The sequence below is a fragment of the Pleurodeles waltl genome, chromosome 8, assembly GCF_031143425.1.
Source record: "Pleurodeles waltl isolate 20211129_DDA chromosome 8, aPleWal1.hap1.20221129, whole genome shotgun sequence".
NCBI classification, from domain to species: domain Eukaryota; kingdom Metazoa; phylum Chordata; class Amphibia; order Caudata; family Salamandridae; genus Pleurodeles; species Pleurodeles waltl.
In genome coordinates, this window is record NC_090447.1 from 352097793 (window position 1) to 352118514 (window position 20722).

General features: G+C 44.8%; 2 long non-coding RNA genes across 2 annotated transcripts in view; both read right to left on the reverse strand.

The window, feature by feature from the left end:
* LOC138249958 (uncharacterized) overlaps positions 1-20722 on the reverse strand; it is a 153019-nt gene that overhangs the window by 54635 nt on the left and 77662 nt on the right. The gene's annotated exons all lie outside the window — the stretch shown is intronic.
* Positions 7407-11766, reverse strand: LOC138249959 (uncharacterized). The gene is made up of 3 exons (XR_011194870.1): positions 11606-11766; positions 11256-11329; positions 7407-8511 (listed from the first exon to the last, which is right to left on the reverse strand). It is a non-coding gene; the product is annotated as an uncharacterized lncRNA (long non-coding RNA).

The window sequence follows — 20722 nt, forward strand, 5'->3', positions numbered from 1 at the left end:
ACCAAGCCTTGAAGTAAGTCACAGACCACACATGGTCACTGCCAGGCACTGCAAGTAGTAGAGAAAACACATAACTTCAAGGCTACATTCTTGTTAAACACACATGCTACCTCTTGGAGATAAGAGAATCAACATTCACAATTCCACTACACTCATCAGCACACCTAATTTATGTTACATATTTTAACCTTATATTCCACAAATGTTTAGTTGCACTAGAAAGTGGTGTGTGGTACCACTAGGGTGCCATTCATAACAGCATGCATGTTGCCCCCTTCAATCTCTCACTCTTATTCTGTTCTGCATGCACAGAACTACACAGCAGAGGCAGAGTTTTATCACCACCTGCCGCAAACAGAAAGTTATGTGCAGGAAGAGAAGGTAAAGGTGTTCCTAACCCATGCTTGGATGAGACTAGAATCCTCCTCTATCTTGCTGTTTACTGTAATTCAAGAACTCCATAAAATTGCTAAGGAGAGATTACAAAGCATGGAGTGTCTCCCAAGTTGAATGACATTTAGGAGAGGGACCTTCATAAATATCCTCAGCTTCGTGGTGGAACGGCACACAACAGAGAAATGGAGCATCCATGATCATCTGGGCGGACATCACCAGAAACTGCAGCGCAGTGGACGTACACTCCTTTTGTGCAAAGCAGTGAGAAAAACACCAGGAGGACCTCCATCATTTCTCACACTAGCACAAGAAAGAGTAGGTTAGTTGTATTCTCTTAGTCCTACAGTAGTATCCCAGGCTCAGCCCACTAGGCAGAAGTGTCCTCAGAACAGCTTGGCTGGACATCTGCGCTCAGCTGGAGGCTCATGAGCAGCAGCACGGCAGTGAATTATTGCCTCCTGAAAGTGTACTGCTATATCTGTGGATTGCAAGTGTTGCTGTGTTACGTCTCCTCTTAAATTGGATGTTTTGCCGATTTTGCCTGAATGCAATGGTCTCCTCCATAAATATGACTGAAAGCACATGATCAATATAACTATTGGCTGGATTTCTCAATTGTTCTAAAACAGATGTCTTGAATGCAGTAGAACCATATAGTCCTCAAAGAACTAGAAAGAGATATGGTATAGCGCAGTGGTTCCCAACCTGTGGTCCGGGGAAAATGAAAAAATTAAAAAATATTAACAAATATTGACAAATTAGGTCCCCAGCTTCCAGTAATGACTCAGGCGGGGGTCCCCGGATTTCAATGATGATTCAGTGGGGGTCCCTGGGTTCCATTAATGTTAAAGTGGGGGTCCACAGAAATCAAAAGGTTGGGAACCACTGGTATAGCGGATATGAGATGACAGAGAATGCTGGAGTTTCTCGCTGCTTCATCTTCATCAGCTAGGGCCAAAAGCTTGTAAACCTCCTGTGGCTAAACAACTCACTGTCCACCGTGCTCCGCACAAAAATCACATACTTTGTTTGCAGGCACATCCAGCACGTAGGAAAACAAGTTGTCTTCCATCTTCTGCATGCCTGCTCTGTCTCGGAGTACAGCCTACTCTAAAACGTGTTCATGTTGCATATGGGCTATTGTGTATCTGCAAATTGCCCATACCTCATCTCAAAGGTCTTTACCTGCAACCTAGCAATACCTAATCTCTTCTACCTGATCTGCTAATCTCACAAACCATCTGCACTGACTTGCATACCTCCCCACAAAGGATCACACCTAACTCCTATTAATTTAACCCACCATAAAGACACCGGGATAAATGTCTGGAATGGTGACCTTCAGAGCACACGACTAATCCCGTAACCAACAACAAGCAATACCACCGTGGGTTCCGGAGAAGTGTGCTGCCCAGCATGTAGTGCCTCAATGCCGCATCAGGGGAAGTAAGTGCTAAATAAATGCAATTACAATTAAAATATGCTGGCAAGCGAGAACCTCATCATGTTAAATCATGTTTAGATTGCAGAAGAATGCCTGTGTCACCATGGTCATATGTCCTCATTTTAACAGAATTGCACTTTGTATTGGACGTATGCCCATATCTATTTGTTCTTGTCAAACACAGATCTTCGACGGTGTGCACCAGGAGTCTTTGCCATTCTAACGTTGTAACACACAAAAATGCCACTGTAAACGTTATACATATAACATGTAAACGTATAAGTTTCCATCATATGTCCAACACACAACCATAAATGCCTCACCCATAACTCATCACCTGTAGCCCTCTAATAATGCCTCCATCTCCGTTTGTCATTATGAGTTAATAATAGGGTGACATCCCTAAGCACCCCAAGTGCGATGGTCAGGTTTGTTTATGATGAACTCTGACAACAGTTTATTTTGGAGGGGGATGTGCTATAGCAGTACCATCGCTGCCCATAGGCATGTACTGTTAAAAGTGACTTGTGGGACTGCATGGGAAAAGGGCGTGGGGTGTGTGTCAGTGGCACTCTTTGTCATAGCGACTACTGTAGTGATGACAACACATATCCCATATAGCCTCAGTATGTTGTTCTCCTCTCTGTCTTTTCCAGTGAGTAATCAAGAAGGAAAAGATTAATAACAAATCCAGGGTGAAGAAGGAGAAAGGCTTTGACCATTTGGCATGCACTGGATAATTCCACCACCAGAGAGCAGAAGGGTAAGGACACCAGCAAGGAGAGTGCTTCCGCATGGAGAATGACAAACGCACACGCCATCACAGCACGGGTAATCAATTTTGTCTGAGGAACATTGCCCTCCGTCATCAGGGCCTGAAGTACTCCCTTCCACCAATGTCCTTGCCCCTACAACACCAGGGCCAACAAGTGCACCTTTTGTCACCACTTCTCCTCTAAAAGTGCTCGCCAAGGAGACTAGAAGCAAGGGTGCGGTTCCCCCAAGGAAGTCCTGAATCTTCATGTGTGACTCCCACCACCACCTCTGAATATGGGTTCCAGGTATCCATGATTGCAGCTGCAGTTCGGATAGCTGGTGATCAGTAAGGGCCTTGGAGGGGCGATGGGAGTATACTAAGCCCTACAAGAGTGATGTGCTATCCATCCCCATGAGCTCGGCTGCCTCTGTCCTGTTGGATTATATGTAACATTCTACACTCCTCTACAATTCCCAGACCCATGCTTCCCCACCTGTGTTGTCTTTCTCGGCCACAGTACATCTGGCCCCTCTACCCCAAAACTATCCAGGTGTGTTGTCCTGCTAAGGAGGTGCCACGTCCTGCACAACAATCTGCGATACCTGCCCTGGAAAAAATGCTCCAACTCCCCAACCTTGAGGATGTTTAGGACTTCACCCACCCCTACCACTGAACCCAACTCAACACAAGGCATTGTCATTAGACAACACGCGCCTGCCCATATGTGGATCTTCAGCTGTCACGCTCCTTGTAAGAAATGGACAAGGGACACTACGCTCAGCAGATGCTACATCCCTGAATTAACTGCAAAACCTGATCAGAGGGCATTAAATCTATGAAGTCACATAAAATCACAGTGGCATTGCTCACAAAATTATCATTTACAGTTTGGTGTCTTATATGAGTGTAGGGAGCACAGGCTTTACATAAAATCTCAGTGCAGAAATATGCTTTAAGACAGACGGAAAGAGTGCGTACGGTATGAGAGAACCCTGGTGAGGCTCATAAAGTCTCCTGAGGGCCAAGCATGGTGGTGGGGTTATGCTCATACCATTCTCCATCAATTCTGGGGGATGTCTGAAGATGCAAAAGGGGGAGGTCAGACAAGTAGAAAAGGATCACCCAGCTGTCTTGGCAGTATCATCACATCTGGTGGTCAACTCAATTATACTTTGTGATTATTTCTAGCTGCGTTTCTTTAAATTTTCAATGCCTAAACCCATATTATCGTCTGCAAAAAGTTCTCTGGGGTGTAAAGACATTCTTCACCGACATGTTTGACACTTGTAGAAGTAACATTGAATCATCTACCACCCCCATTCCGTTCACACCATTTGCTACTCTAACCGTTAAACCATGTCTCATCAGGTTGGCAGCTAGACATTACCAAGATCCCAGCGTCTTTCAAAGTAGTCTCACTGATCACTGATAACAACAAAGCCAAACATTCTGCTTTAGGTGCAGTCACAAATAAGCTCATCAATGGTTTGATGTCCAGATGCAACATGCCTCAAAACCCAAGCATGCCTACATCACTCTGCTCCTCAAAAAAGCTAATAATGTTGTGAGACACCTATCTTTAGGCTTCCCTCCTGCACACAATTGTCCTCAAATAAGTGGCCATTTCTCAGATTTCCACTCAACTAGAAACCAGCCAGTTGTTGAGTGACGTCTAGTCTGGTTTCCATCCATGGCACAGAAACCAACAACTTAAACAACAGAAAATTGCTCACTGCAAGAGACAAAGGGGCAGTGTGCACACTGATACTCCTTGAACCTCTCTGGCATTTAACACCCTTGGTTGGAAAATTGTCCTTTGCTACTTGGTGTTATATCTGGGAGCGGGGTGAATAGTCCTCACATTAGTCATCTTATTTGTGCTTAATCATACTCATCAAATTAAATGTTGACCTTTTATCTCTGCAGTTACCCCCATCACTTGCAGAGTACTCCAACAGTCTGCACTCTGTCTAATCCTCTTTACAGCAATGGCACAGTGGCATATATCCTTGATTCCCACAGCATTGGACAACACACCCAGATCCAATGTCTAGATCTACTTCACAGTCAGTAAAGGATCCCTGGTACATTAACGGGTAGCTAAATGCCTGAAGAACGTCCATGATTGGATGAACCTGAAAGTCAGAAATCTGAAATTTTGTTTTTTGGGCCTACCAGTTTCTCACCTCTCCGTTTCACTTATCTAAACTCTATGGGCTGTTTGCCATCCCCAGTCCAGCAAATGTTCAATATGAATGTTATCTTGAACAACAATATCAGATTAATCCCAGGTGAACTCAGACACCAACAGAACCTTCTACCATATATGGGTGCATCTTTTCTCCATTTTCCCCAGAAGGTCACACTAGCTCTTGCTGTTTTGTGTTCCTTGGACTGTTGTCACAGAATCTTACTGGCCTCCCTAAGAAACCAGCGGACAAGCTGAAAAGGCATTGCTGGATTAGGGTGGTGCACTGATCAAATGATAAGGGTGGCAGATCCCTCAAAGCACCTCCCTCTGGAAATTCCTTCCCAGACCTTAACAAGCATTTGCAATGCAATAGGTATCCCATTTTTGAGTTGGAGCTATTGGCATTGTAAATGCATAACTGGGCTTTTCTTGTCACATAAATTGGTCCCACATAATTCCAGTGGTCCTGCATATAACTAAAGCACTTCCATTTACCTTCTTCTTCTTTCTACAGCAGAAATTTAAAATATTGCCCTTATTTATTATATTTCTTTATATTATTATTTTCAGGTACCCCCCATCTTAGTGTGGGGTCCCAGAGATAACCTAGACAGAAAGAGCACGTTGTGCAGTGAGTTATGGGCAGAAATGTTTTGTAAAGGGAATGCTCCACAAAGTATTACAGGGCGATTTTCTGAGTGCAGCGAATATTGTAGTATCTTGATAGTAATTCTCAGAACAATCCCTAGAGGACACCATAATAAAAACAACATTTGCAGGAAACATGGTCATTTAACCATATAGTCAGTTCCTAAAGGGCATAACAACATGAAAACAGACTGGCAGAAAGTAATGCAGTGTCACCCCTAGAGGGCATAGTGCCTTACTAACTTTCAGGCCTAGCAGGCCTACTGCAGTACTATTATAAACAAGGCCCTTAAAACACAAACTACTCCCAGCTGTAAAACAAAAAGTTTCAGCCATGAGAGAGCTTAAAAGGACATTGAATGGTGGGAGAGGTTACTATTCGTGGGTTCCCTCTAACCAGGGTGGGGACCAAGAGATGACTAGACAGAAAGAGTGTGTCGTGCTGAACATTTTGTTGGTGGTCCCATTATCCTAGGACCACCACACCATGAGTTACGGGCAAAAACATTTTAAAAGGACTACCCTGCAAAGCATTATGGGGCAAGTTTCCGAGTGCTGTGAATACTGTATTATCTTGACTGTAATGCTCAGAACACCCCCTAGATATCACCATAGTAAAAATAGCATTTGTAAGAAACATGGGCAGGTACCCATACAGTCAGACCCTATAGGGCATAATGACACTAAAACAGAATGGCAGAAAGTAATGCAGAGTAAGCATATCTCTAACCCCTACAGGGAGTAATGCCTTACACATTTTCAGGCCTAGCAGGCCTACTGCAACTCTATTACAAACAAGGCCCTTAAAATACAAACTACTCCCACCTGTTAAATCAAAGTTCCAGCAATGAAAGAGGTTGAAAAGACATTAAATGGTGAGAGGTTACTATTTTGGGCCCCCCAACCCAGTGTGGGGACCCAGATATGACCTAGACTGAAAGAGCGCATCATGCTGAACTGTTTGGTGGTGGACCCACCACATGCAGAGTTATGGGCAAAAATGTTTTTGAAAAGAAATGTCCAGCAAAGCATTATGGGGCAAGTTTCCTGAGTGTAGTGAATATTGTAGTATTGGCTCCCTCGCTGTGCTGCTAGAGCAGTGTTGGGGATTTCTGTGTTTTTTCTGTTGTGAATGCTCTACTTTGTGTTTTTGTTAACTGCTAAAAATGTACAGAAATGGGAGTCATGTAAAGTGCTCCTCAGATCGTGGTCGAGCAATATGAAACTCCGTGTAGTCATATAAAGCACTCCTCGGATCGAGTTCGCGATATATGAAACTTCACTTACTCGTGTAAAGCACTCCTCTGATTGAGTTTGTGCTATATAAGCCTTTTAAAACCTTTGAGTGCAGTCACCAGAAAGAAACAGCAGCATGCCCAAAACTGGGAAGAGGAAGGAACAACATACGGCCATGCAGCGCGGAGCGGCAAGGCAAAAGGAAAAAGTAGTGCACCACACTAAGGTATATGGCCGATCGTTCCAGAATCCATATAACAGGGTCAGTCTCCAAGGCGGTAACAAAGCAGCCTCAAGGCGGGACAAACCTAAAGCATTTACCTACAAAATCAAGGGAATTTTGAAAAGCCAAGGAACAAATGAAAGTGATGAGCGTGAGATGGGCGTGGTTCAAGCCCACAAATGTAGATTACATGTCAAGAGACAGCACTTGTGCGCTGCCTAACCTCAAATTAGAAATTAAAAAAAGACCTCTGTCAGTTCACAAAGAGGTTTTTAAATGCATCCGTCCCGTTTCTCTATTGACACCACTCCCTGGATGTCGGATAAACACTTTGCACATTATGCAAACCCTTGTCACTTCCTCTATGTCTAAGACTGGCGAATCAGTGCATGGACTTAATGGCTTTTACACCTTGGAAGACATTTCTAATTTTTTTAATTTATTTTCACAGTACTTGCATAGTGGACACCAGGCTGACAAGGGCAAACAGAGCCCTTTACATGATTGAGAAGAAGGCTTTAGATGATGAAAATAAGGCTTCATTGCAATAGAAAGAGGGGACAACATATCAGAAATTAAAAGTAGTCTTTGAAATGCGAAAGAAATACTGATGGATATTGAGATGCAAAGTTTGACTTCTAGTTTGAACATCCTGAAACGGTGCTAATGATGTGATATACATCTGAGGTGAGTGTTCACTAAAATGAGTGATCTGGGAGCTGGAAGGTATAGAAATATTTTAAAACGTAGACTATTGGAGCGAGAAAGCTGTATTGTTGTGTGCTCGGTGGAGAATGGAGAGGATACAGATATGTTCAGATGAGGCGACAGCGATCTCAGAAGTTCAGGTGGAGATGTTGAAGTAATCCACAGAATTATTAAAGCATATTGGTCTCCTCATGTTATTCAGTGCATTGTAAGAAAGGCTGTTGTAATGACACTAATGAGGATGCCTGTCTGATGAGGGCTCTCGGGGAATTCCAAATCCTCGGGACCATTGCAAGAGAAGACGGGCTTATTAGAGGATTTTCTCTTAAACCGATGTGGTTGAAGCCAAAGAAATCTGTTACATCTCGTGATCCACGGCCACCAGAGAATGTCAGCTTTTGTGCTATATTAGATGCAGTACTCGTGTGAAGCTCATTATAATGAATGCATTTTGTCTGGTAAGTGTGCGCTGTAGCGGAAGCAAGCTGAGAGATGCTAGAATTGGTGTGGATCTGTTTGATATTCCTTGTTACAGGGTTGGCTGAGTCCAGCAACTGAATGTAAAGAGTATAGATTCAGCCTGGAAACGAAAGTGAAGCCGAGAGATGCATCCGAAGGCTTTTGTAGGCCATTAGTAGTCGTATGGTTAGTCCTGTCTTTGGATAAGATGCATTTTTGGTTGGATGATAGTAGGAGACGTTCACTCGTGTAGGTTCAGTTGTAGGTCATTGATCTCATCCAATTTTGAAAACAGCTCTCTTGCTTTCGGTTCTCAGAAAAAGTCAGTTTGTGTGTTTGGTGATGAGTTGGTTGACTGTTTGCTCAATCTGTTTCTCTCATTATTTCTTTCTTTCTGTTGCTTATAATGTTTCCTTTTAGCTTTTCTCTTTTCACTCTTTGAACCAAAACTAAAATAAAAATGACAAAAGTAACAGAGAGCAATGTAAGTACTACCAGTAGTCTCTACATTCCAGTTATTCTGCGGTTTGGATGGGAATGGGGCAGGGAAGAGAATGGAACAAAAATATAGCGCAACCCCCCACATATTTTTATTTTATCGTTAGTGGAAATAGGAAATGTGCCTAAAGTCCTCAGTAAAGTTGTTCAGACTCCCTGAATATCCCTCTTTAAGAAGAGAACCCTGAATTTCCGACCAATATTTGGCAAATTTACATATGTTTCACTTCTTTCAAACCTCCATTCTGCCAAGCATTAGCTTCTACATTTTTTATTGTTGCAGAGCGCAGTGGGGGATTAGGGAACATCCATAATAACCACACACCTGTGAATCCTAACTCCCACGTCAAGAAGTGGATCTTAGTGTTCTTATATTTAAATGTCCTAATTTTGTGAAGCTTGAAGGAGAGTGGGGCCAGCGAGATTCGAACCTATGAAGTGCAGTTTGCACACAGATCTCTGCAGTGAGATAAGGTCATAACTGCCTCTCTGGGACTGGAACTTTATACCTGCAGCTTACAAGTAGATTTGTTGGAAGCCACATTAAACCCACATTATCCTCTAGAGTTCGTAACTTACGACTTTCACAGTAAACTGGTCGAGGGCACATTACCAACTTGACTATTTAAGGGTGATAGATGTAGGCAATATGCACATTGCACAAGCCCTCCACAGTTCCAAATTCACCCCCTGAGCCTTTTTACTGAACCTTAAGCTGTCACAGGTTAAGTGACACACAATGTCTGTGCTGCAGTCACAAGCTCATTTACCTACCTTTCAAGTGGAATTTGCCTTCAACAGCTTCCATAGAGATGGCAAGTTATCTTAACAAGATCAAAACCTTCCCTTCAAGTTACACATCTTCCTAGCAGGTGCATTCACACACCAAGCTGTCTAGGCCCCACAACAAGATATGACCTGAAGGAAATGCACAGATCCTTGCAACAGGAGCTCAACCCTTGAGCTATTTAATTGCGGTAGAAGCTGTACCCTCAAGATTAGTTATCCGAAGGTCTGTTTTAATCACCCAATAGGTGGGATGCTTAAATATGATTTAAGGGCTTTTCCACTTTTTGATCACACTCTGAACTATTGTTTATGAAAGTGTTCGGGGAGCGCAGATGCAATTAACAGCAATTGCATAGAGTATGGTGTGCAAATGACCGAAAGGCAGTCAGTCACAGTATTATTACCATACTTAAAGCTTCTTATATAATGAAACAAGGAAGGATGAATTGGTGAGTTGGCCCTTTTGGGATCTGAAAAGCTGACCTGCAGGATAAGGAAATCTTTGAGGCAGAGGTGTTAACACTATGAACTATCCTACCAGAAAAAAGACGCTTGGTTCATTCCCTTCAGTACTGATAAACTGCAGGGCATGATGCACATCATGATCATGATGCGTTGTAAGAGCGCTGTGGATGTCGCTGTGAAAGCAGGGTGCACTGAAAATCAGGTGAATGGTGCACTGCGAGGGGTTTGTAGAAGTCCCAGAACTGTTTATTGATTCATACTGTGGGCCAGGACAGAGGTGCTTTCAAAACAGCTTTGGGTGCACAGGCATAGTAAATGTGTCATAGGCCCTAATGCAAGCAGGTAAAATGTCTCTCATCCCCTGGTTTGGCAGGAAAAGCAAACATAAGTGGATGAAGGGGGCCCTGGAACTGCTAGGAACTGGTGCCATTGCACCTTCTGCACACACAATTGATAGCTATGTCCCTCGTTGGATGCAATAGTACTGGAGACAAGCTCTGGAAGAATGTCAAGAAACACATTTTTATGAGATATTGGTATACGAGACGTGGTTGAATGCATAATCCAGTCTTGGATACACCTTTTCATTTTGTATCTGTGGTTCCGCTATATCCATAATAATTACAGAATGCACAGAAGAAAACAAGCATTGGCAGTCAGCATGTCTGGCATTGACTGCTTTGTCAATGCTTGTTTTGACACTGTTTTTACTGGGGAAGATGCCAGGCCCTCATCAATATAAAAACAAAAAAATGGCTGAAAGTAAATATATGATTCTGACTTAAATGTTGGCAGTATGAATACTTCATTGCAATGGTGACAGAGTAAGCATACCACCAATATGAAGGTCCACCCACCTGATTTCCTTCGGTTTGGCTACAGTGGTGACTACTCCATCACCGCCATAGACACACCTCTTCGACGGCACAACGGAGTAAGGGCTGTCGGAGAACTGGCTGCATGTCCACCTGCCTAAATCAGAATGGGTGGTCATGTAGCCATTTTTCCCTCAAAAAACACACATTCCCATGGAATTCCCTGTCACTTCGTGGAATTACTTTGCAGAGTCAGGTTGGCCTTTAGGGCAATCTAGCAGTTCAGTACAAATCCATGCTGTCTGCCAGACCTTGCAAAACATCTATACAGCGCGTCTGTAAAAGTTCAAAACTGACCCAATTTGCAAATGTACGATGGCTTCAAGCACTGCTGTTAATGATTTGTGTATAACTCTAATGTGATAAATTAGTGCACTGTGAAAAATAGAATTAGGCTACGTATGTTTCACAAGGATTGGTGGCTATAGTGTCCGGGAGGGAAATGTTTTCATGGAGCAGCTAAAATGAGACCCGGAGCACCCACCCTTGGCTGAGAGCATCGAGACAGTTTGCGCCAGGTTTCTAAACGTCTTAATTTATCACCATCCATTAATTAATATATTTACCACTCCTCGATCATCCAACTATTCATTCATCCATCAATGCGGCCGTCTCGAATCTCCATACAGTGGACAAGATCCTGTAATGAAAAATGCGTTGTAAATGCACCATATTTATTTTATTTGTAAAAAAAATCTAGGGGGGGGGGTGGACTCCCCATACCCCCTCAAAGTGGCGAGGCTTGCTCGACACATGCGGTACGAATGGGGGCTGGGCTGATAACACTGGCTCGGGCTGCTTCCGGTTCCTGTCCGGCCCTGTCACGGAGAGGGCATTGACGGGGCCTGGGGGCAGAAGCGAGAGAAGTCCTCGCACCTCTGACTTCCTGATTGTGCAGCTGTGGCGCGGTGCTTACCTGGCTGCTGAGCCCCGCGCGCGAGGTCGAATGAAAGATTAGAAGGGCTGAGGCCCGGGCCTTGGCCGGCTGCCACCTGTCCAAGAGCCTCACGCCGCTCGGCGGGCCGCGCGCCAGCATGCCTCTGAAGCATATTGACACTCCAGCACAAGGCGTCTCTGGCATCCGCCGGTAATACCTGAAAGATAAAAATAAAACTCGTCTCACTGAAAGAAAGGTTAGGCTCGGGGAACTCGCTGGGCCTCGATTCAGAGAGACATTTGAGTCCCCAGACTCACTGACGCACCAATGCTGACCTGGGCCCCGGCGCAAGGAGGGGAAAAGCAACCCCAAATCCCGTGTTAGGCTGTAAAAGACGGCTACAATAAGGATACCCAGAGACTCGCCTGGGTGCCACTACACCTTACTGCACTCTGGATGTCTATGCCGAAGGCTCCTCGCTGCTGCGAGCAAAACAACAGAATGAGACACTGCAGAGGTTTCTAATGAAGCATACAGTTCTAGTTGATGCCTCGTGCGCCCTATCAGGCCTTGGGAGCCAAAACTAGTCAGTGCACAATGCTGAAAACCGGACCCGCTCCCTTGCTCTCCTCACTCTATCTCTCTCTTTCCAACCACCCATTCTCTCCCCCTCCTCTCTTCTCCCTTTCATATCTTTCCTCCTCCATCTCCCTCCCTCACTCAGCTTCCTCTCGTGCCTGCTGCATTTAACTTCAGGAAAGTGACAGCCCCAGGAGCAGCCCCGGGCTCTCCAGCTGGAAAAATGCCCAGCAGGCGTGGCCAGTCCTTTAGGGCGGAGGGGCCACGTCACCCGTCCCCCCACCTTTTGCCCCTCATGAAGAGTGTCTGTCAGGCTGAACAAAGGTCAGCCTGACAGACACTCTTCATGTTCAGCTCAGGCAGCCAGGAGCAGACATGCGTGGCTACCTCAGCTGAACTTTGCTGGGCTGAAGAGGTCACAGCTCCTATGGGCGTGACCTCGGCTCAGCAAAGGTGCCTCGAGACGCTCCCCTGGGTGACGAGGAAAGCGCCACCCATTGATTTCCTGAAACACCATGGGCGAGTGTCAATCAGTGACACTTTGTCACAGAGTGGGGTGGGGTGGGGTCAGCAGTCTCACTGACCCCATCCCACTCTATGACTAGGCTGGGACTGATGCCTTCCCTCAGGAAGGCAGCAGTCCCAACCCTTCTGGGACCTCGAGGCTGAAGGTAAGTGTGTGTGATGTTTTAAAATGTATGTTTGGTGCGTGCATGCATGTTTGAATGTTAGGAGTGTTGTTAATGGATGTGCAAGCATGCGTATCTGTGTGTGAAAGAATGAGTGTGTGTGCTTCCCACCCGCCCCCTCGCTCCTAAAGCTGCTGGCTGCCACTGATGCCCAGTGTAATTAAAAGACCAGCTCGGCCCTGAACCAGGCCAGGTTCCAGGAATGTGCATCTGGGTGGGCCAAGGGTACATTGGGTTAGGCCAATGTGGGCCCCATTTTTGTCAATTCTGGAGGTAGCCTACAAGCCCGAGATTTACATCACATCTTCTTCTAAACAGGCATTCAGTGCATCTACAGCATTATTTGGGAGTAAGAGCTGGTGTCTCCAGTCAACAGCCCCAAAACAGACCAGGCTTCAACACAGGCAACTGGATTCCATGCAGATTGTAAAAGCAGGTCAAGCTTAAGGAGGTGCCCATTACCACACCTAAGCCAAGACCTTTCCCATTAGGAAAACTGGCTGCTTACTCCTTGCAATTTGCCAAATACCCATTTCTTTGCATACTGTAAACTTTGTAACTGTTTATTTTCATGTCATTATTTTTGCGGTGTACTTTCATTGATAAAAAAACTTTTTAAAAAACAGCAACACTTTACGAAAAAAAGAAAGCAGTGATATTGACAACTGAGAGCACATTTTGTAATTGCAGTCAAACAGGTAACCTTCTGTGGCAGTATTACACAGCGTGCGCCAGCTACAGAAGGGGCAGCAGATGCATCACCAGTGCTATATCTAGAGGTTGTTCCCTCATTTCCTTGGAGGGTGAACCGCGCAAAGGAGGGAATCATTTTGCCTCTTTGCCCACCCATATTATGGATGTGGGCATAGAAGCAAACAGGCATATAACATGGGAAACAGAAGCAATCACCCAGACTAACAAAATACTCCAGCATTGTTGGGTTTTGTTCTCCGTCTGATCTGAATGCTCCATAAAGTGCATTTGCTTCTCTTGGGTCATGTCATGTTATGTTGGTTTGTAACACTCTTACCCAGGGTATCCTGGCACTGAGCAGGTGTGAGGTTAGCCAAGCCTAGAGCCTAATTTGGTTACTCGGAAAGCCAGGTCTTCAGCTTCTTGTGAAATTCAAGCAGTGAGGAGGAGGCTCTGTTGTGTAACAGCACCTCATTTCACGCTTTAGGAGTGATGCAGGAGCAGGCTTAACCACTGGATCTGGTTTTTCATATGTGTGGGGTGCGTGTAAATATGAGTCTTGCCAAGTTGAGAAGTCTGGAAGGTTTGTGAAAGCAGATGGTATTGTTGAGGTATACTGGGCCAGAGTGTCTTAAAAAGTTTGGGTGAGGAGTCATAAATGTGCTCATTTGGGTATGGGTGGCCAGTGGAGCTCCTCGAGGTGAAATGAGATGTTGGGAGTGATTCTGGCTGCCGAGTTCTGGATGTTCTGCAGTCTTCTGATGAGATGCTTGTTTATCCGGCACAGAGGGTGTTCTTGTAGTCTAGGATGATGGTGGCAAGAGTGTGTGTGATGATTGACTGGGAGCCATTTGGAAATCCCCGTTAGCATCTTCAGTATGAGGTAGCATAAAGCAATGGTGGTACTGACTTGGGCTGAGATGTTGAGTTTGCAGTCAAGGATGATTTGAAGCTTCTTGACTTGGCTTATTTAGTTCTGATAATTATCATTAAATCCACCCTGTGTATGTCATCCCAAATTGCATGACCCATAGTAGCCCTTTAATGAACTAAATTATGATCAGTCACTTTGCAAGTAGATGTGGTGAGACAAAGAGTATCACCAGGGCCACTGATATTATGTGGTAGGTGAGGACCAAATAATGCAGCAGATTTGACTGAATTATACAGCAAGAAAAGAAAAATTATGTGCGTAATGCTGCAACATTCTGTGAATACTTCATTATTTTGTCATTTGTTTCTTACGTGTTAACACTGTTTGCGTTTGTGTTGCACCTCATAGCAGATTGTTCAGGAGAAGACAGATTATGTGACAAATTTGGCAAATCCATAATTTTGCAGAAAGCACCACAGCCATAAAACTGCACAATTTCAGTGGCAGTGACTGTAACCTGGGAATGTGCAATGTACTGTACCAAGATACCAGGTTATTTGTAATCCTTTCATACAAGTTACTTGTAATTCTGCCATACTGGTGAGAACAAATTCAGACCAACACAATATCCTAATTGAGATAACAGTTATTTACTTCACCCCAACATGTGGCAGAAATCAGACAGACATGCTTAGAGCTTGATTCCCAAAAGATAAACTTACACTTTGTGTAAGTTTGCTATTTTTTGGTGTTCCCAAACTACAAGCTTAGTTGTACCTATAGTAATTTTCTGACTGTAGAGACTCTGCACCCGTGGCAGAGACTCTGCACATAAAACAATGGGCCTGTCCTACCTTTTTATGTGCGGCAATCTTCACCCCGACTGTGGCATCTTTGGAGTCGTAAAATGACTGTCAGTAAAAGTACACTTGTAGTTCTCGAATTCAAAATAATAGTAAACTCACACAAAAGTGTAAGATTACCTTTATGAACCAGACTCTTGCTCTTTTAGGTATTGTAATTCCACACCAAGGTTTGGGGGACATTTTGGTTCCCTTGCCCCGGAGGCTGCTCATCCAATGAGGCATGCGCTGCTACTATGTGAATAGTATAATTCAAGCCCCACTCTACAGTATATATCTGCATGCATCTTACACAAAGTACAATATATGAACACTCAGAACCCCCTCACAGACCATAATTGAGGTGCAAAAGGCCGTTCACAGGTCTGGGCCCTGGTGTCACTGTACCTGCTGCATCATTAGCAGGTAAACTCTGTCCTCACTCTCCCAACTAGAGATCGGGGCTCACTGAAACCTTGATCCAGGCTCGAGCCTGAAGCATGGCTCTGGCTCAGCTTGAGGTCCTGTTGGAAGTTCGAGTACATAACGAGCCAAGCTTTCATGTACCTTCTATTTGCCACCTGCAGTCTACCTGGATGTGGTGTTACGGCGAGTGCTTCTAACTTTGAAGAAGCTTAACAAGCTAGCTTCAAGCCTCAGCCTTGGCTCAACATCATGTGATCCTGAGCAAATCACCACTGCCTAAAAGAAATAAATGTGACCGCGTGTAATGTAACTCGTGTTTGTATAAAGTGCTTCAGTACTTCCAAGTAGAGTTCACACTTTATGAATACTGCAGAAAACGGCACAAAGAGCCATTTAGTTGTTGATTTGTACAAAGTGAAAACATAAAACTTGAGCAAATTGCAGCTTCCCCACTTAAATTGTGTGATCTTGGGCAAATATTTTATTTCACCAAAACTTATTTTTCTATCATATTTGCACATGGAAACACATTCAAATCCATGAATCAGAAAAACAGCTATACAAAAACCTATTTTGTTTGATTTAATAGACTAAATGTTGCTCTGTAATAATATGGGCACATACAGGGGTCATGCGACAACTGTCTTGCCTGTTGGTTCACTAACGGCGTTGTCACCAGTTTGAGAACTGGGGCAGGAATGACTCCAAGCTCATGTTTAAAAAGTAACACTTTTAATAAGTACTTGTCAGTGCAGGACTATGTTGTGACATATTAATTTCAAAGTTTTCATGTGTTAACTCAATACATTTTTTTAAGTTTGAAGAGAACTTATTGTATTTTACGTGAAGTTTGTTGTATGTTTTACATAGTAAAGATTTTCATGGCTCGGCTCGTGCATGGGTCATAAAGACCCTTAGCTCGGCTCTGGCTTGGCTCTCCTTGTTAATTTTGTTGGCTCACCCACCTCTGCCTCCAACATACAGCAATCAGTTGCAGTTTTAAAGACTGAAAACATTACCGCATTCTGATGTTAAGATGGGGGCACAGGTGCCTTCTCCATGACCTCTTCTGCCTTGACTGGGTGGGCCAAAAGTCACGTTTGGGTGGGCCTGGCCCACCAGCCCCTCTGCTAGATCCGGCCTGCCTTGTAAAACGTGTTAGGTACCCACTGTGCACGCAGATATTTTGAAATTATGGGCTAAGTGGGAATGTATTTTAATATTTTATTGGCTCCCTTAAAGAACTATCGGCAAGATCTAGGTTTTCTTAGTTAACATGTTTACAAACATGCTGTTTAATGCAGTTTGAACACATTTTCTGAAAACATTCCTTGGGTGTTAAACCTCTATCTCCAATCTCACCACCTTGCCCCCCTCCCAAGTGAGAGGTGCACTTGCCATGCTCGCGATATTAGCTAGCACTTTCTTAGCAGGTTCTTTACGTAGCGGGACTGGTTTCAATGGCTGTTTTTGGTTTCTAGTCCAGTCCTGAGCTATATTCTCTTAAGCAGGGGTGTAGGACATTTCTTGAAATTTGTAGGGCTTTGACCCTAGATTTTAGATCACACTTTTACCCAACAGGTGAAAGATGCAAGGGATTCCCCTGCAGTGTTTCTACTCCTTCCCCAAAAACATTTGTGTAGTAGTTTAAGCCCCTAGGTGAAATAACAAGCAGAAATTGTGCTTGTGCTTCTACTCACAGTTTTCAAACACACAATATTGTCATGATTTAAGGGCTGGCCATTTTAAATATGACTTGTCACAACAAGAGACAATCCTCTCTCATAAACTTTCAACAACCACGGACATCTGTTGTCGTGCATTGTGCAGTCGACATGCTTGGAGAGTAATGCCACTCAAGGGTGATCAGAAACAAAGAATATAAATGGTCAAGTGGGTACAACGTGAGGAAATAACACCCATTATAGCCTGGACCACTTGAATTATGCATTTCTGAAGCTATGGCGAATTCTGCATAATCATGAATTTGCTGCATTTACCACAAAATTCAGCATCTCCATTATTTGCAGATTTGGACAAAAGCATTGGTTGTCGCTCATTAGCATTACAAAATCACAGGGCCTGTTGATGCGGTATATTTCACTTGAGATTTTGGCTGCTGAAAGCAGCAGAAATTTATGGGTGAAATGCTAGGGAGTAATGAGGAATACCCTGGAAAAGCAGGGCTGGATTTATTGATTGCTCCAGTAATTACTTAGGGGTAAGGGGATCCCCCAGGGTTTACGATTTCCTGGGTATCAGTTACTCTAGTGGTGTCGGGGACACTGATCTAGAGGCCCATAATACTCAAGGGAGTACCCTAGGAAATCGATGTGCCATAGTGTCGCAGAGGAATCTTTGTTAATCCCCTGCAAGCCAGCCTTCGCTCAGATCAAAAGGATTTCCTAGGAGTAGACTTTTGAGTTTTAGAAATCGTGCTTTGTGTACGGAGCCCTGAACGTGTAGAAATAATTAAAATAGTAGAAATAGAAAGTAGAGATAGTAGAAAACACATTCCAAACACGAGGAACACATATCGAACTTCCGCACACAGAGGCCGTGGGCAGTGCAGTGATGTGGGCCTTCATTTGAAATTACGTTGTGCTCTACACATCACTGTGCTGAAGACACCCAAGTGCAAGTGGACAACATATGAGACAAAAAGGCAGCATCAGTGCTGGTGGTGCACGGTACTCGCCGGCCTAGTATTGTAATTTTACAGCTGGCCCGTGTAGAATGACAGATGCTTCATTGATCATGGATGGTCGCAAGGTGGACATGTCCCGTAGGTCGGGCAATTGGTTTAGTTCGCAGTGGAGAAGCAAATGTTGTGGCAGCGTTGACTGAATTTTGCGGCAAGATGAGTCAAATCGTGCATCGAGGCACATGCTACGACAGTCTCATTCACTAATTTGTAATTTTAACACATATTAATACTCTGTGGGCAAACGTTTCACCTCACTGGTACCGATTTAACGCGTGACTACATCTTTGGCAACTGAAAGGTGACCGGGTAACCTTTAAAAATCCCCTGCCACTGCGTGACCCTGCTACATGTGCAACATTTTTGCTGGCAACTGTTGATCGGTTTGAGCTAGAGAGTAAACGTGTTTTTGTTTGAATCTGTGAATTATGTGGCAAGTGCAGTGTTGATACATCTGAGAATAACGCCGCTGCAGCTGAATCCCATAATTCCAGCGGCTCTGTACATAGGATTCTGAAACTGTGCCTTGGAGGTTGCACAAAGATACTTGGAGCAGATGCATTTTTATGAGGTTCTGCTTCTAGTTTCAGAGCCAATACTTTCTTGTCGGAATTTATCTAGTGAACAATACGGAGGCCTATTACCGAGCACCCAGGGTGGTAGAAAGTATTCAGTTTCAAAAGTATCTAAACACAGTTTCCTTCTATTGTCATATTGTGTAGCTACATTTTGTTCCCTTTCTTCCTTCTTGTGTACTCTCCTAAATCCAATCGGACAGGTCTGACCAAAGGTTGTGTTTGTTTTTTATGGTTAACAAAAGCTTCCCGTATCCGCTGGTCGATCACACCTTGCAGTGTCATTGTGCGCTGAGATTTAAATGGTGCCAATCTGGCCCTGGCAGGTAAATATCACAGGTGGCTGTCTGCCGGAGCCGCAGGGGTGGGGCGGACACGGCCTCGGCGTGCGTTCGCTGGAGGAGCTGCAGAGGCCGGTGTGCGTGCTTTTAGTCAAGTCCCTGGGTTGCACCGAGCGTTGTGTGTTGTGTGCCTGGAGGTCTGCTCTAGAGCTACAGTGAACTCTTCCTTCAGCAGCAGGGGGAGGGTCCACGCCCGCGGTCATAGTTTTCAGCTGCATTACGCAGGGTGTTCATGCCTCTGGATTTGTGTTCAGCTGCAGGGACAGGTGTCTATGCCTGTTGTCCTCTTCAGCTCAGTATCCTATTCAGTGGGTCATGGACCCCGGTGTAAAGAAGGGAATGGGCCCTGTGGCTGCTGTTTGAATTATACAATACAACAATAAACAGGGTTCAGTCAGCCCCTCGGGCTCACGGTGCCTCAGCACCGGCTGCACTAACGGTGCTTGGGCTGCGTTGAGTTGTCCGTGTCTGGAAGTCTGTTTTTAAACTACGCCGAACCATGTCCTCGGCGGAAGTGAGGGCGTGCCTGCAGGTGGTAATATTTCACAGCCGCAGTGAGATGTGCACATGGCTCTGGTTGGGCTTTTGAGCTGCAGTGAGCCGTGCCCATGCCTGTGGCGATGTTCCTGAGCTGCAGTGAGAGGCGCCATGCCTCTGGTTAGGTTGTTGAGATGCAGTGAGCAGTGTCTGTGCCTGTGTTGTTATTCCTCAGCTGCAGTGAGAGGTGTGCATGCATCTGGTTCGGTTTTTGAGCTGCAGTGAGCGGTATCCACGCCTGTGGTGATATTCCTGAGCTACAGTGAGAAGTGTACATGCCTCTGGTTAGGTTGTTGAGATGCAGTGAGTGGTGTCCATGCCTGTGGTAACATTCCTGAGCTGCAGTGAGCCGTGTTCATGCCTGTGGTGATATTCCTGAGCTGCAGATGCCACTGGTTAGGTTGTTGAGATGCAGTGAGCAGTGTCTATGCCTGTTGTGATGTTTTTGAGCTGCAGTGAGAGCTGTACATGCCTCTGGTGTTTCTGAGCAGCAGTGAGAGGTTTCCATGCCTGTGGTGATATTCCTGAGCTGCAGTGAGAGGTGTACATGCCTCTGGTTAGGTTTCTGAGCTGCAGTGAGCGGTGTCCATGCCAGTGGTGATATTCCTGAGCTGCAGTGAGAGGTGTACATGCCTCTGGTTAGGTTGTTGAGATGCAGTGAGCAGTGTCTATGCCTGTGTTGATATTCCTCAGCTGCAGTGTGAGGTGTGCATGCCTCTGGTTATGTTTTTGAGCTGCAGTGAGTGGTGTCCACCATGCATGTGGTGATATTCCTGAGCTGCAGTGAGATGTACATGCCTCTGATTAGGTGTCTGAGCTGTAGTGAGCAGTGTCCATGACTGTGGTGATATTCCTGAGCTGCAGTGAGAGGTGTACATGCCTCTGGTTAGGTTGTT